Source organism: Amblyomma maculatum, chromosome 8 (assembly GCF_055883805.1).
Source record: "Amblyomma maculatum isolate TAMU_Amacu chromosome 8, ASM5588380v1, whole genome shotgun sequence".
NCBI lineage: Eukaryota > Metazoa > Arthropoda > Arachnida > Ixodida > Ixodidae > Amblyomma > Amblyomma maculatum.
In genome coordinates, this window is record NC_139351.1 from 91,193,909 (window position 1) to 91,209,006 (window position 15,098).

The window sequence follows — 15,098 nt, forward strand, 5'->3', positions numbered from 1 at the left end:
CTTGACCACGTGGAGTGGGCCCACGTTGGTTGGGAGAATTCTCAGAACTAAACGGCGCCTAAACGCTCGAGCACAGTACAGGATGTGGCGACAGCTCTGCAGAAGCACTTGATGTCCATGCTTTCTTGCATCACGCTTACGCAGACGTTGGTAAAAGGAGAAATGTCTCCGTCGGGCGCCTCTAAAATCTTTCAGCGTCGTCGAGGGCCGCCTATCGGGCGCTATAGGCGCGGTTTTAAGCAACAACCGATAGGCGGTTTACGAAATCCGCTCCGACGGTTTCTGTAATCTCATCGTGAGTGGGCCTGCTAGCCGACGCGATAAGAGGACCCCGCGCTTGCCAAGGTGACTCGATATCGGGGTTTCAAAGTGCGCTGAGTACAGCGCAGTTAAATTTCGCATTTCTTTTTCTCTTTTTAAGATTCGATTGTTTTAGCCAAACTCGTGACGCTGACGGTGTTCAGAATATATTTATGAACTCCTCGATCGCTTGTGCCACGGGCGTCACAGATCCAAACTATAGCGTCATTACAGTTCTTTTTTCTATACAATAGCGTATATATGCACAGTTTGTTCGATGGAAAAGGTCTCGGCATAAACCATAATCGAGGAAAACTTGTCAGAAAAAAATATGCCCTTGATGTAGTATCAAAATTCTGGAGTCAGGATTTTAAGCAAAAGCAAATTAAAGACCACCCGTGAAACGATAGAAGCATATTATATTCAGAGGGCTGGGTAAGGTTGTGTTAGCGATATCTCAGTTGTTTTGTACAACGCAGAAAAGATTTTCCTTTCCAAGTTCTTGAGATAAAAAGTGTGATGTGTTTTGTTTTGTTTATCTTTTCCCTGGCACGGTATGCGCCTGCGCGTCTGATTGTATATAACTCTTGTGTGCGTCGAAAAATAAACAGTTGTGAGTCAGCGCTGTGTTCGTCCCTATAGTCTTCCTTCTTTTTCTTTCCTTTGGCCGCCTGCCTTTACGCTGAAAAGTATGTCCTTAAATCAAAATTAAGACGGCGACCGCTCTTTGGGCGGTGTTCAGTGTGGTTTCGTACTGTTTCGCTTCGAAGCGTCTTGCCGAAAAAAACGCGCGCGTTATCCCGTCAACTCTTACGCAGTGCCTTAAGCGCATCTCGATATTTTCTTGTCTGTTTGTAAGAGGTGGCGGTGCTTTTATTTTAGTTATTTGCTTGCAATTTCCAGCTTTCCTTGCGAAAATGTATACCGCCCCCTTTGTCATTCCAGGCGCTATCAGTCAAACGTATAGGCCAACCTCTATTAGTCCGGAGTCTGCCTTTAAGGGAGGGCAGTGTCTGAATAGATATAAGTACCTCTGAACGAGTTGCGAATTACTATCAAATTCTGCACTGCAATTCGTCGGGATATTTTTTTTTCTAGTGTCATTGTTCTCATGCTGGCAAATGACTATCTTGCAGTGCTTGCATAAAATTGTGCAGATTGAGTGTGGGAGGACAGTGTCTGAATAGATATAAGTACCTCTGAACGAATTGCGAATTACTATCAAGTGCTGCACTGCAATTCGTCAGGATATTTTTTTTTTTCTAATGTCATTGTTCTCATGCTGGCAAATGACTATCTTGCAGTGCTTGCATAAAATTGTGCAGACTGTGTGAGCAGGATGGGGGCGTTTGCGCCGAGTATGAATCGCTTATCGGAGGCGTTTTATTTCAATAATTGGTTCACCCACCTGGAAAAAAGAATGAGACGAACCACTTATGGGTACGGGTACGAAGGCAAAATGTCATGCATATAGATATCTCATGCTTCTGCAATCTTCCCGCACGATTTGCTTGTACCGCTCGAAAGCGCGTTTGGAGAGGAATAAAATGTATTATTATTTTTTTTTTTAATGCTTGTTTCAACTTGTACCTTGTACCCGCCCCGTGGCGAGTTGAGGATTTGATATCTTGAAGATCTTAGCGGCCGTGGAATAACGTTTTGTCCGGGCGCGTTTCTGTATTTTGTTAGGTGTTCCTAATAAAAAACAAAACCAAAACGATGGGTAGAAGCGCGTAAACCTTACATATATATATAATATATATATATATATATATATATATATATATATATTGTTTATGCTTTTGGAGAGTTTTAGCATAGCATTACGAGATACGGCATATGTCCCGCTGTCTTATTAAGGGTTGAAAGCAAGCTGTGATTTCGCTCTCTATCGTTCATCACTCATCTAGAACCCCTGTAGATCGTCAAAATGTGTTGTGCATGATCAGAACGGCTAGGCTGTCGATCAGGCGAAGTCGCCCATTCATATCGGGAAAACACATCCACCCCAGCGGTAAGTCGGATGCTGTTCAAAGCCTTGTTCATTGCGATGGCGGCACCATCTTTCGAGTAAGAGCCATGCAGATCACGCTAAGCTTGTACGTTTAATACTCACTGCACCAGGTCGTCGTCTCGGCATGTACGGCAATTCGCGCGACCAGCGCCTGCCGGGCGCAGCTGAATGTTCTTGAAAGGCGTTGATATACTTACGTTAAGCTAACCCGACTTAACGCGCTTTACGGCGGGCGAAAACAAGAAAACAGGAGTGATCAGACGCACGCACGCGTTCAACGGGCAAACGAGCGCCAAGAAGAACAGCAGTGACGCGGCGTCGATCTAAATACCGGCGCTTGCAAGTCTGCTGTCAAGGGAAGGTGCGTTTCCATCGGGCACACCTACCTCCATAGACGCGCCCTCACATCCCAAGTCGTTCGGCGCATTTATACAATCCGTTTCTCTCTCTTTCTTTTTTTCTTTCCTGCCGCCTATTTCGTGTTGTATGCTCTTTGTGATTCCTCACCGTTCTTACATTTACTCTTCATTGTTCCTTTGGTTTTTTATTTTCATGTTCTTAGCTGTGCAGTTCAACGGAGTCAATAGTTTCTTTTCCGTCTCTCCCCCCCCCCCCCCCCCCCCCTTCCACGCTTACACACGCCCCATCTTTCTATACTTTCGGGCATCTTGTAGACACTCACGAATGCCTCTCGATTTCGTTTTCTTTCTTCCTTTCTCTTTGTTTGTTTATTTCTTTTCGGGAGCGTATTTCGAAGCGTCCGAAAGAGGGGAGTATTTCGAAGAGAGTCAAAAACAGAGCTGGAGAAGCAAGTAACAAAACGTCAGCAAAAGGAGGGAGGATGCGGAGGAGGGCGAGGGATACGACGGAGGCGAACGGGCTTCGAAATGGCAGGCAGATATGTCCCGCGTCTATTCGAGAAGTCGGGCGGGGTGGTGTATAAACGCTTTGGCAATGAAGCGCGCGGCCGCTGCGGCGTTCAACAAGTTGCGCCGCTAGTGGCCAATGTCAGGACTCATTGGTAAGAAGAAAGATAGAAAGCTGAGCGTACGTAAAAAAAAAAAAAAGAAAAAAAAAAGGAAACAAAAAGAACAAGAAAGCATAAGCGGCGGGTGGGTCAGTGCTGTTTGGAGGGTTATAACCTGAACCTAACCTGTATTTAACAGAGGACGTTCGAATAGAAAGAAGAGGAGGAGACTTGAAGATGAAAAAGGAGAAATCGCGTGGCGTATACGTACGGACTGGAGACTCGATGCAGCAAGGAAAACAAACAAACAAAAAAAGAATGGAATGAGAGATGGGAAAACAACAATCCCCGAGGCGGCGGGCGGCGAGCGCGCGAGCCGTCAAGAGTTGTTGGCGGTTAGGCCTTCCAGACAGCGTCGAAATCATCTCGCGAAACAAAACGACGGTCGAAACGAACTTGAAAAAGAAAAACGGACGGCGAGGGAGAGATGAACAAGAGGGGTGAAAAGAAGAGGGAGGGTATGTACGGCAAGTTGTGAAAGGAAATATGAGAATAAAAATCGAGAGAAAAAGAAGAGACGGCATCTCTGCCTAATCGCGTCAAATTACACGCTTACACCACTCGGAGCTCCATCAAAAACGAAGCGCCCTGCGGCCGGGCTTGCCGGAGAGAAATCGTAAAGTTGGTGCGGCCGAGTTCGTTGGCTGGTGCGAGTCAGGGAGTCCAAGGAGGAGGTGTGTTCGCGATGAGGGAAGCGTCGGAGGAGAGGGGCAAATGACGAGATGCGAAAATTGGAATCGAAGGCCGAAGGAATAACGATGCGCAAACAAAGCGAAAATGTAAAACGAAAAATGTGTCTGAACGCTGCTCGTCACTATAGCGCCAAATCTCGGGCCTGATAGTGACATTTCTCGTTCTCTCTGTAGCCAGCGTTTTGTGACGGACGCGATGGTGTTCTCCATAAGTACCACGCTTTCTGGTTTCGAGTTTATCCTCCATCTCACACATCTACTTTTTTTTTTTTTTTTTTTTTTTTTTTTTAATGCTCTGAGGAACGGCGCCGATTTCAGGTAGGAAAGAACCCGCGGCATTTTTTTTTTTTTTATCCCGCCACCAACACGCCAAGTCGGATCCCCTGTTTTAAATCTGAATCATCCAAGCCGAAACCAATTCCAATTAATGGACCTATTAGCAAAAACCCCGATTGGAAGCAGCTGCTCGATCACGACAGAAAAGTATGTAGCTTTCTCAAGACATTTGCGATAAAAAATAATGTTGCGGAAGACACTGCATATGTTCTGGGAATGCGGAAGCCTGTGGTAGATTAAGAGGTGGATCAATGTGGATTCGGAGATATAAGGTGAACTAAAGGGTAGAGAAGGTGCATTAGCGGTAATGACCTGCATATACTGCAATGACTACCTATAAGACCACATCGACCACGTGACTCTTCCGGTGACCCCCAACCCGATTTTTCAGGATTGCTTGGACGCCGCCTCCAGGTTCCTATGTAAATGTAGCATATAAAAGCCTCGCCTTGAAAATCGTCTTTGTCAGGGTCGTAGCGAATGAGAGTACTAAAAATATCGCTGACGTTGCGCAGTGGTTACGGCGCTCGACTACTGTTCCCAAGGACGCGGGATCGAATCCCGGCCTCGGCGGCCGCTTTTCGATGGAGGCGAAAAGCAAGGCGCCCGTGTGCTGTGCGATGTCAGTGCACGTTAAAGAACCCCAGTTGGTCAAAATTTCCGGAGTTCTCCACTACGGCGTCTCTCATAGCCTGAGTCGCTTTGGGACGTTAAACCCCACAAACCAAACCAAACCTAATCAGTACTGCGAGGAGTAACTTAACAGCGGTTGTATTTAGTGATTTGCTGTTCAGGTGACGGCGAGCGGAAAACCGCTTCTAAAGCGAACATGTGATACAAAGTAGACTTTGATTGCCCCGAAAAAAGAAAGAAAACTCCGCTTTCCAATCAGCCGTATCAGTTCAGCTACTAAAGTATTGTCCACAATATCACCGCGTTCGAGTTGGAACGTAATTGGGCATTTGTGAAAAACTCCCAGCGGTCTGCAAGTGCGATGGTACTGCAGTGTAGTTTCAATCAGGCGTACGGGAGCGTTATCAGGTGACTGATAAAACCGTCCCCGTCTCGCACCCTTTGGAGCCAACTTCTGTGAAAAATAGGCTCCTGGGTTTTATATTTTACACCGCCCGCAGGCTGATGTGAGGCATCGTCAGGTGAGCACTTGCCTTTCCCATGCCAATTATGTACAGAGCATACGACTAACAAAAAAAAAAAAAAAGGCTCACAGCGCACAGTCCGCATGGTGTTTTGTGAATCCTCTATTTTATCACAGCACGAACTAAATCAACCTCTTAACGTTCTATACCACAGATAGAAATTTAGAGACGCGAGAATTGTTTCGTATGTAATTTCGTCATCTGATTACCATTTTCCCCCGTCGCGGTGGCGCAGTGGTTAGGGAGCTCGCTGCTGTGCGCAAGGATGCAGGATCGAATACCTACCCCAATTCGGGTGCTTCAGATATCAGATAACAGATACTGGGGCTGACGAACGTCTTTTCTTTCTTTTTTGATATCTAATAATAAATAACCACATGCTATTATTACTACTACTATACTACTTTTCGATGGAGGCGAAAAGCAAGTTGCCAGTGTGGTCAGGTGGTCGAAGCTTCCGGAGCCCTCCACTATCGCGTCCTTCTAGCCTGAGTCGCTTTGGGACGTTAAACCCCATAAACCAACCCAACCGATTACCTTTTTTTTTTCCTATTTTCTTACCGCGGATGGCTAGTGCATGGCGGTCTTGAAAGGTTGGATGTCCTTCAACAGATAATATAAACCGGACAGCACGTCATGTAGAAATCATACACGAACGTATCACTTGCAATCATAAACGTTGCGGATCTCTGAATGAGTGAATCCGTGACGCAACGGTATCTTCAATCTAAGCGAGAGAAGTACGGAGGTACATCCTTACTGGACCGCAGAAGCGTGTTGTTTAGAAAACAGAAAGTGGAATATTAAGGAAGTCGCGCTCGCGCGTATTTGGGCTCCCATGGAACGGGGTCGCGTGACATTCCTCCTATCGTGTCATAAATTCCACGACTTTCAATTTTCCCTACGGACATATATTCTCTGTCCCCGCACCAGGCTGACCCTGCCCTCGTCCTCCTCCTGACATGCAAAGGCGCTATCCCCGTACCGCGTTGCGATAGGGGCGAGCAATCAGGCAACGTAAAAAAAAATATTGAGAAAGATCGAAAAGGGTAGATCTGAAAACGATCACGAGAACGCGGCGTAATAAGTGAGGACACGATCAGAGACAATTACGAGGTTGGTGCGGGAAAGAGAGGGAGAGAAGAAACGCAGCGAAAGGCGACGTCAGTAGCGGAGGAGGGAAGTGAGTGGGAGGGGAGAAAGTGTATACGAGCGCTGGCTGTCTCTATACTCTGTCTTTTTGTTTGTTTGTTTTTTTTTTTTTCAAAGCGGCGATCAGTTGTCCTGAATTCGGACAGTCATTAAACTCTAATTATGCCTTTACGATTCGGACGCGATTAGGCAACGTCGCGCGGCACGATGCAAGCTCGGCGTCCTTCTGACCCTCTCCGCCGTTTTGCGTTCACGGAAAGCTGTTTTCATTTTGACTCCTCTTTCTGGACTTGGCTGCTTTCTCGCCTGCCGCGCTCGATCGTGTATCGACAATTATGCCTTCCAATTCGATACCGTTTTTATTTTATATTTTTTTTTTTTTTTTACTTATTACCGACATTATTTCGCGCTCGGCTCCCTCCTCCCCGCTGCGAATCGTGGGTGTGTATATTACCAGGCCGCGGGGCGCTGCGACCTTCCCGTTGCCTGCGCTGTTGTCAAGCTGTGTGCAGAGTTACCGATCTCGAGCGAGTGGTACGGCAGGCATGCTAAACACACTCGCGGGCAGATGCTGACACGAAGATTAGGGGTCTTAGCGAGTCTCCGCTCTCTGTGTGGGCCGCACGTGGAGCCGCGTATGCAGTGTCGGTCACTGCGAAAGGGAACACTGACTTGGCGTTTCTACAGTAACCCGAGCGTTGTTCACTTCTCGTTTTCGTTTTTTTTTTTTTTTTTCTTCTCTCTTCTTGGATTTGCCGTCAAGTATCGAATACTAAACTGGTTAGCATTCGTTTCCACACAGAAGTCACTTCATTCTTAGTGATGACGTTTACGATTTCGGGGAATGTTAGAAAAAAAAAATCGATGTTAAATCAGGGAATCTTTTTTACTCTGTGATCTGCCCAGCCCATGCCGGAGAAGTTTCGGTCAGGGAAAATGTCTTAGAATCCCACTCAGGCTGTATCTCGCTGCAGATATATTCTTGTTGGCCCGACGTGTCTACAACTCGGCCTCTTATTGGCTCCCCACAAGCGATGAAGCAGCACAACTATTTCATATAAGCCTACTACGTACGGGTGTCAAAATAAAACACCCGCTTTGCCTTTCGGTCCATGGTCACTATGTAAGGTGACGCACCCCACGCGCGTTAAAAATGCGAAGTCACGGTGTGGCCTGCATACTCGTGGCCTGCATACTCGCCTCTCTGGATCCGGGTAGACGCATACCCGGATCCCTGCGTTACAACCCTGCGTTACAACCCAAGCTTTCGCAGAGGACGGCCCAGCTATTGGGGTGCACCGAGGCCGGTTTAACTACATGTCCGCGCAGTCAGAAAAGCATACGCAATATACGACACTGGAATAGTTTACTTTAGCAGAATTCTCCATGAGCAAACAACGGTTTCTTTTCACTGTGTTTCCGCCGAGGCAGCCGAGGCCTGGCGGAGCTTCCTGATGTCTGACGGGACCTCATGCTTTTGAACATAGTTTGCCCTTTGTCAAAAGGTTTAAGTGACCTTGGGGCATTTCCTCAGTACGCATATCTATTTCTACTAACCTAGCTATCTGGAATTAATTACGCAACTCTGGCCTATCGAAGCGGATACCCGTGCCCACCCACTAAAGGTTCGGAACACTGCTCGTACTTTTTCAAATAAACCTAACGGAATTTTATCTCCGATAAAAGCTGCTATTATAGTTATAATTTATGCGCGCATCTCTACTAGTACACGTCACATACCTCTATCGGAAACATTTACGAAGCCATTTAATGTTGTTTGGACATCGCATGCTAGTGAGTTGAAAGCCGAAGACCATTTCTTGATGTAGCTTATAGGATAACACGAGGTTGAGGAAACAGTGAAAAGGGAATGATAGACAGCGGTGCAGACTTGCGGGCTTGTGCGCATGCGTCGCACTGAATTCGCGATGCGTAGCCCACGCACCACCGCAGCCCATTGAGAATGTGCGCCAGCTCTTTCTCTAAAAATCGCGCGCGCTGGCATGCAAAGATGGTCGGCTTCATTATTCACATCTGCAAGAAGCTGTCGCCGTGTACGAAAAGAGACGAGAGGCAAAGGAGGAAAAAAGGGTGGCGTCGACAACAATGCCACGGGGAGACAGTGGCGGAGGGAGAGCGATGAAAATGCGTATGAATTATAAGCCTAATCTACCCGTAAACAAGCGCCTTTCCGTCGGCAGCCCACACCGGAGATGTGAGATATAGCGTATGCGCGAGACTGTGCGATTTATATACGGCTATGCGCGGTGTCGTTCTTTAAATGGGCGAAGCTTGGCAGAGAGATCCTTGCAGAGAAAAGAATCAAGAAGGGAAAAGAAACAAAACAGCGGTGTGCCATTGAAAAGAACGCAGACGCAGTGCCAGGGAAGCCGCGCGGTGAAATGCAATAAACTCGTTTGAATCGCTCCGCAGCCCCTCTGGGCGGTGGGAGGGAATAAAATTTGCCGCTCTCGCGGACGCGCTGAATGCGCAGGTGTGTGACGCCGGCGGAATGAGTGATGAAGGAAGCTGCCCAGGAGGTGGAGGGGGGCCTGCCGGCGGTGTGCGCCAGGCATATACTGTATATGTTTAGATATATATAGTTGAATACTGTGAACACGAGTGCCTTTGCAAACGCTGGATTCGCGTGTTAAAACCTCATCATCGGCGCGCTGCGTCAGCAAGGTTGATGTATACATCGCCGTCCCGCAGATTTGGAATTGAAGAAGGTTGAGAGAGATAGACACAAAAGAAGGTGAATATATATTCGCGCATTAAAAATAAAAGCTCGACATTCCCGTGCGAGCAGCGTGTATATATATATATAGAGAGAGAGATTCGATTCAGCGGCGTGGAATAGCAGCCCTTCCTTCCTCTCTCCCTCTTTCCCTTTCTCGTATTTCGGAAAGCTGCCAAAAGCACGCCATGCTAGGGTGGCTCATAGAGAAGGGAAGAGAACACAGATGTGCATTCGCAACAAGTATAGACGTATGCGTGGGTGGTTAAGATTTAAGTTGGCTGCGCGCGCGTCAAAGAGCGGTTGAACGCTCTCCGAGAGGCCGCAGACCGTTTTCTTTGAATGGTCGGCGGTTTTCGGAACTGACAGCTATATAGCGTCGCTTTGCCCGGTGATATGAAGAAAATAGAGGGGCGTATATATATGGCCGGGCTCTCGGAATACTCGGATCGTTTGCGTAGTTAAGTATCTTCGCGTACGAAGAAACGGGATCCACCGCGGAGCGGGTTAGGCTGTACATAACGTCTCTATGTAGAATCGCCTTTGGATGGAAAAGTATTGGTTGCCCATAAACTCATCTTGCCTTTTTTTTTTTTTTTTAATGGTTTGAAGGTTATAATAGAATAGCTAATTTTAGTCGCAGAAAAGTGCTTGCAAAAGATGACGCACAGAATGAAGTCACACTTTCAGGAACTGTACCTTGACCCCATGCAACGTGTAAGTATACGCGTAGAGTCGACTACCAGCAACGTAATATGCATAATCATGCATCAGTCCGGGAACAAAAATAATAAAGAAAATTGAAGAAGTCGCAGTTTACAAAACATTCAGAACTTACATTAACTTAGGAGTCTTACAAACATATTTAAGGGAGGAAAGCTTACCGAAACGCAATGGCGAAATGTGTCATTTCCTTAGCGTCACGTGCGACAAAAGGCGAGTAATTTTGGCGCCGATTTTTATTTCCGAAGTATTGCTTTCGTCATCGCGTCGAAACACATCATCAGCCCCTGTTCTACATTCAGGTGACATCAGTTTTTCCGATTACCCCCCCCCCCCCCCCCGCGCGCGCGCACACACACACACACACACACACACACACACACACACACACACACACACACACACACACACACACACACACACACACACACACACACACACACACACACACACACACACACACACACACACACACACACACACACACACACACACACACACACACACACACACACATCTTGTGTGTGTGTGCGTATTACAAATTAGAATGACAGACTGCATGCTATCGGTGCGATCTCCGAATTTTATGCCCAGTGTTCTTAACAAGTGCTATGGCGTTGGCTGTTTTATCTCTCCTGTGATGTGTTCAACCTATCCTTGAGAGTGTTCGCCAGCGCCACCCTCATCCACAGCGGCGGACGTGGAACTTCCCATATTACCGCGACTGTCAAGTATAACATGATCTAACGGAACGGATGGGAGCTGGGAGATACAGCTCTCTTATGCGCTACCTGTGTCATCAAGGCTACTAAGATTGAGGCCCTCGTCACGCTGTTCTGCAAACAAACGCAGGGAAATGAGGCGCTCGTTATGAATTACAAAGGAAGCGAAATTTGAATGTCGTAGGTTCGTATCCCACTGACGAGAGGTGATTTTTGTTCTAATTTCTAACAAAATATCTCCATGGTCAAGTGGTTTCAAATATGTAAACAGCCCGAGGAAAAAAAAAAAAAGAAACCAATGCTTTTCAACCGCTACTGATATATATGGTTGCGTACTCGAATTCCGGCAGCATTTCAGCGGATGTGAAGCGCAAAATGTCCCATGCACTCTGTGATGACAATGCGAGTGAACCTCGGGTGATTCACTCGGTAGCCTTCCGCTCCAATACGTTCCCCAGATGACGCGCGAGCAGCATCTGGGCGTTGGATCTCACACACTACCTAGCAGAAAATTTCTTCGACATGCTTCTGTTGCTGAAAACGTCCCTGTAGCTGCTTTGGCGATCGCGTCATGAAAGGCAACTGCCTATTTGAATTTCGGGTGTTCGGTTGAAAAATGACGGACGTTGTTGGCGCACCGAAGGCGCCCATAGGTGCGTAAGGAGCGGCGAATGCGGGAGAAAACGCGGGAAAAGGCTGCGAGTAGAACCGAGCGCAACCTAGGTGGTAATAAATAGTTGAAGACTGGAGGGCACAAGGTGTAGGTGGGAGACGATTTTACGTGCATTGGGAGGGGGTGCAAATAAAGCGCAACTCCCCCGCGCGTAAGGCAGTGAGTACGTTTGCGCGGCTTGGCGGCTTTGCGCCACGCTGCAGCGCGCTCTTCATTTCAGTGGCGGGCACAGCCGGCCCACGTAGGCACGGCACGAGGAGCGCTGTACGAGCGTGCATTCGTGGAGTGGATGTACCACCATTTCTTCATGGAAGGGAGCGCAAAGTGGCTTAGGTTGGCGTAAGCTCAATGTCGGTTGTTGTTTCAAGCCCTGAGCCATGCGCAACAGTCATCACTGCTCTCCTCCGAGCTCTATATTGCGCTTTAGACGCCACTGAAGAAAGTCACCCTTAAATTTATGCATATATTTCGTAATGTGAACGATCAGAGGTCTTTGACGATGGCGCCGGGGGCAATACTGGGATAAATAGAAGTCCAGCCTTTACACTTGCGCACGTGCTCGAAGAAGTGTGGTGACATTGACTTTCTGTGCTCAAATACATGAGTTGCATTTACGTTCAGATCGAGAGAGAGAGAGAGAACTTTATCCAACAGAGTGACTATCCCGCTGTTCGGGGGTAGGTACCCCTCCCCTCCTCCGTACCGCTATGCTTATGACGTTGCATATTTACTGTCTCTTCCTCACTGACGCGCCACTTTCTGATGACGCAGTTCGTGAATGAATTCTTCTCGCTACCTCAGGTTCCGTTTTCATTGAGTTCCAGAAGCATACTCACGGTGTCCATTTGTGTTTTACACACGCGCAAGCCATACAGGCGCTTGAAGTGGCATAGAACAGTTTCTTTTTTATTTCCGGTTCTCAGTTTTTTTTCATTCGTCCCATCTTCGGATCTTAATCCATTCTGTAAAGCAACCATGCCGACATGGTATTCATGCTATTTTTATTATACATACGATATACGTTGAACATAAGAGGTTGACGCTTCAACTGACATTTTATTGGCTTTTCGTCAATTTCGCAGACAAATGTTCTGTCGCCTGAACGACGTGTGAACTTTGCAGCGTCAATAAGGCGTCAGTTCGCAATAGCCGGAAATTCGAATTAAGCGGGTACAAACCAGCGAGATCTATTTCGCGCAGTGTCCCGAATGGCGCGCGTGCGCGCGCGACGCCGCTCCGCGGCAAACCGCGAGGTTTCGCCCCTCTCGCCACGCACAGCTGGTCCGACGGCGCCGAAGAGATCGCGGTGAGCGCTGCATAGTCGGGGAGCGCGAGCGGCCCCCGTAGGCGAAAAAAAAAACCAATTTAAATATTACGTTAGGCCGGCTCGTGATTTATGACGACACGGGAGTGCCACCGGGCGGCTTCTCCTTTGACGACGGGGCCCGCTTGGCGGCGTGAGGCAGAAGAACCCGGAGGCGGCAGCGGCCGACGCTAAACAATAAGGGCGAAACCCTCCCTCTTATTCTCTTCCCTCGTCCTCTCTCCCTCTAGTTGCCGCCTGCGCGCGAAAGGTATGGAAGCGTTGTTGGGAGAGATGCGTAATAATGAAGAATAAATAGAATATATATACATCCTCGCTGCCACTGAAAAGCTTTGCGCTCATCGCATCAGCAGCAGCGAGACCGCGTACTTTTGGTGCGTCCCGTATCATGCTCCGCTGAGTCCATATCTCGCGCCTCCCCGCATCGCGCACACCGTGTGGATGGTACAGCGGCATTCGACGCGCTGGTACGTACCGAGCTCGTCCCGGTGTGTAGGTGAGCTCGCGAACATTTTGAAGAATGCAATGGCTCGGCGTTGAGTGAACAAGCCCTTACGCTATAGCTAACCCAGCCACTGAGCAAAAAAAAAAAAAAAAAAAAAAAAAAAAAAAAAAAAAAGAAAAACGATTTTGTGCGTGTACTGTACGTTTTATTTCTGCACACACACACTGCTATGAGCTTCACATGAATGATCATTCGGGTCCTTGCATACTGATGTGTTTGTTCACGGTTGGTGAGGGAGGGAAGGAGAGAGGGAGAACCAGATGAACAGAGACGTGCCAGGTGGCGCTGTGTGCGGGTGTGACGTACGAGTTGATGGTTTAGTTTTTTGTTTATGGGGTTTAACGTCCTAACGCGAATCAGGCTATGAGAGACACTGCAGTGGAGGGCTCCGAAAATTTGGACCACCTGGGGTTTCCTTAACGTGCACTGACATCGCACAGCACACTGGCGCCCTGCTTTTTGTCTCCATCGAAAAGAGGCCGCCGCGGCCGAGATGATCGAGTTGAGTCGGTGTTGCACACGGGCTTGCGTTCAACAGGCGCCCATGTGTAGCTCCTTAAGAAAAGCAAGACGCACAAACACGCACAAAGGAAAGAACGGAGAGAGGAAAATGCGCTAACCGTTTCTGCGCAGCTTCGGTTCCACATAGGCTGCAGTATATACCTCTCGGGCTCAACGCGTCGGCCAGGCCTGGCGCCGTGAAAAATGATGTGTCCCGCATTAATTCGTTCGACGACACGTGTGTACGTAAGTCTCTTTGAGGGAACGGCGCGTCAAGGCCGATCGAATGGGGCGCTGTCCGTCCGCGTAACGCCTCCGCTGCGCTGCTTCGTTTTCTTGTGTACTCTTTTTCAACTTGTAGACCCCTACGGATTTTAATCGCTCTGCAGCAGCGGAGACACCGCGAGGCATGGCGCACGCACGTATAGGTGTGGCGCTGCTCGTATGGTTGGGCACCGACGTCGAGCAAGGACCGCCCGAAACCTGTTTAGCACATTTCATTCATGGTTTGGTTCCCGCGTGTGAAGCGACCGCCGCGTTGGTCGTAAAAATTGGAAGGACTCGGCGGAGCCGAGACCTAGACATGGCGCGCGACTGCCGCTCGGTGGCGCGCCGTTCTTGACTTTGTAATCGTGCTAGTTGTATAATATACTAATTGTGAAATTGTGGGCGGGGCTTTACGTAAAGGCGCCTTAATGACGTTCGAATTGTGGATTTAGCAGACTGGCGTGTCATCTGTTAGCGGACAAAGATACTAAAACTAACGCTTTCAGCACTGGCAACGCGGTTCATTAGTTTAGAGGTGTACCACAGCTCCCAGGAAAAAGAAGCAGACCGGAAGGGCACCGACGTGTGTATAATTGGTATTGTAGTTTCACGCTAAATCAATAGCTCCAGGGGTGCCTTGTAGCCAGAAATTGTCCGCCGGTGACGTGTGTAACGTCTTCACCTGCCAACCATGGCTGGTGGAGAGAGGATAAACCTCTGGTTTGGTTTGTCGGATTTGACGTCCCAGAGCGACTCAGGCTATGAGAGACGCCGTAGTGGAGGACTCCGGAAATTTCGACCACCTGGGGTTCTTTAACGTGCACTGACATCGCACAGCACACGGGCGCCTTGCTTTTCGTCTCCATCGAAAAGCTGCCGCCGAGGCCGGGATTCGATCCCGCATCCTTGGGAACAGCAGCCGAGCGCCGTAACCACTGTGCCACCCCGGCGGGGTATGATAAACTTCT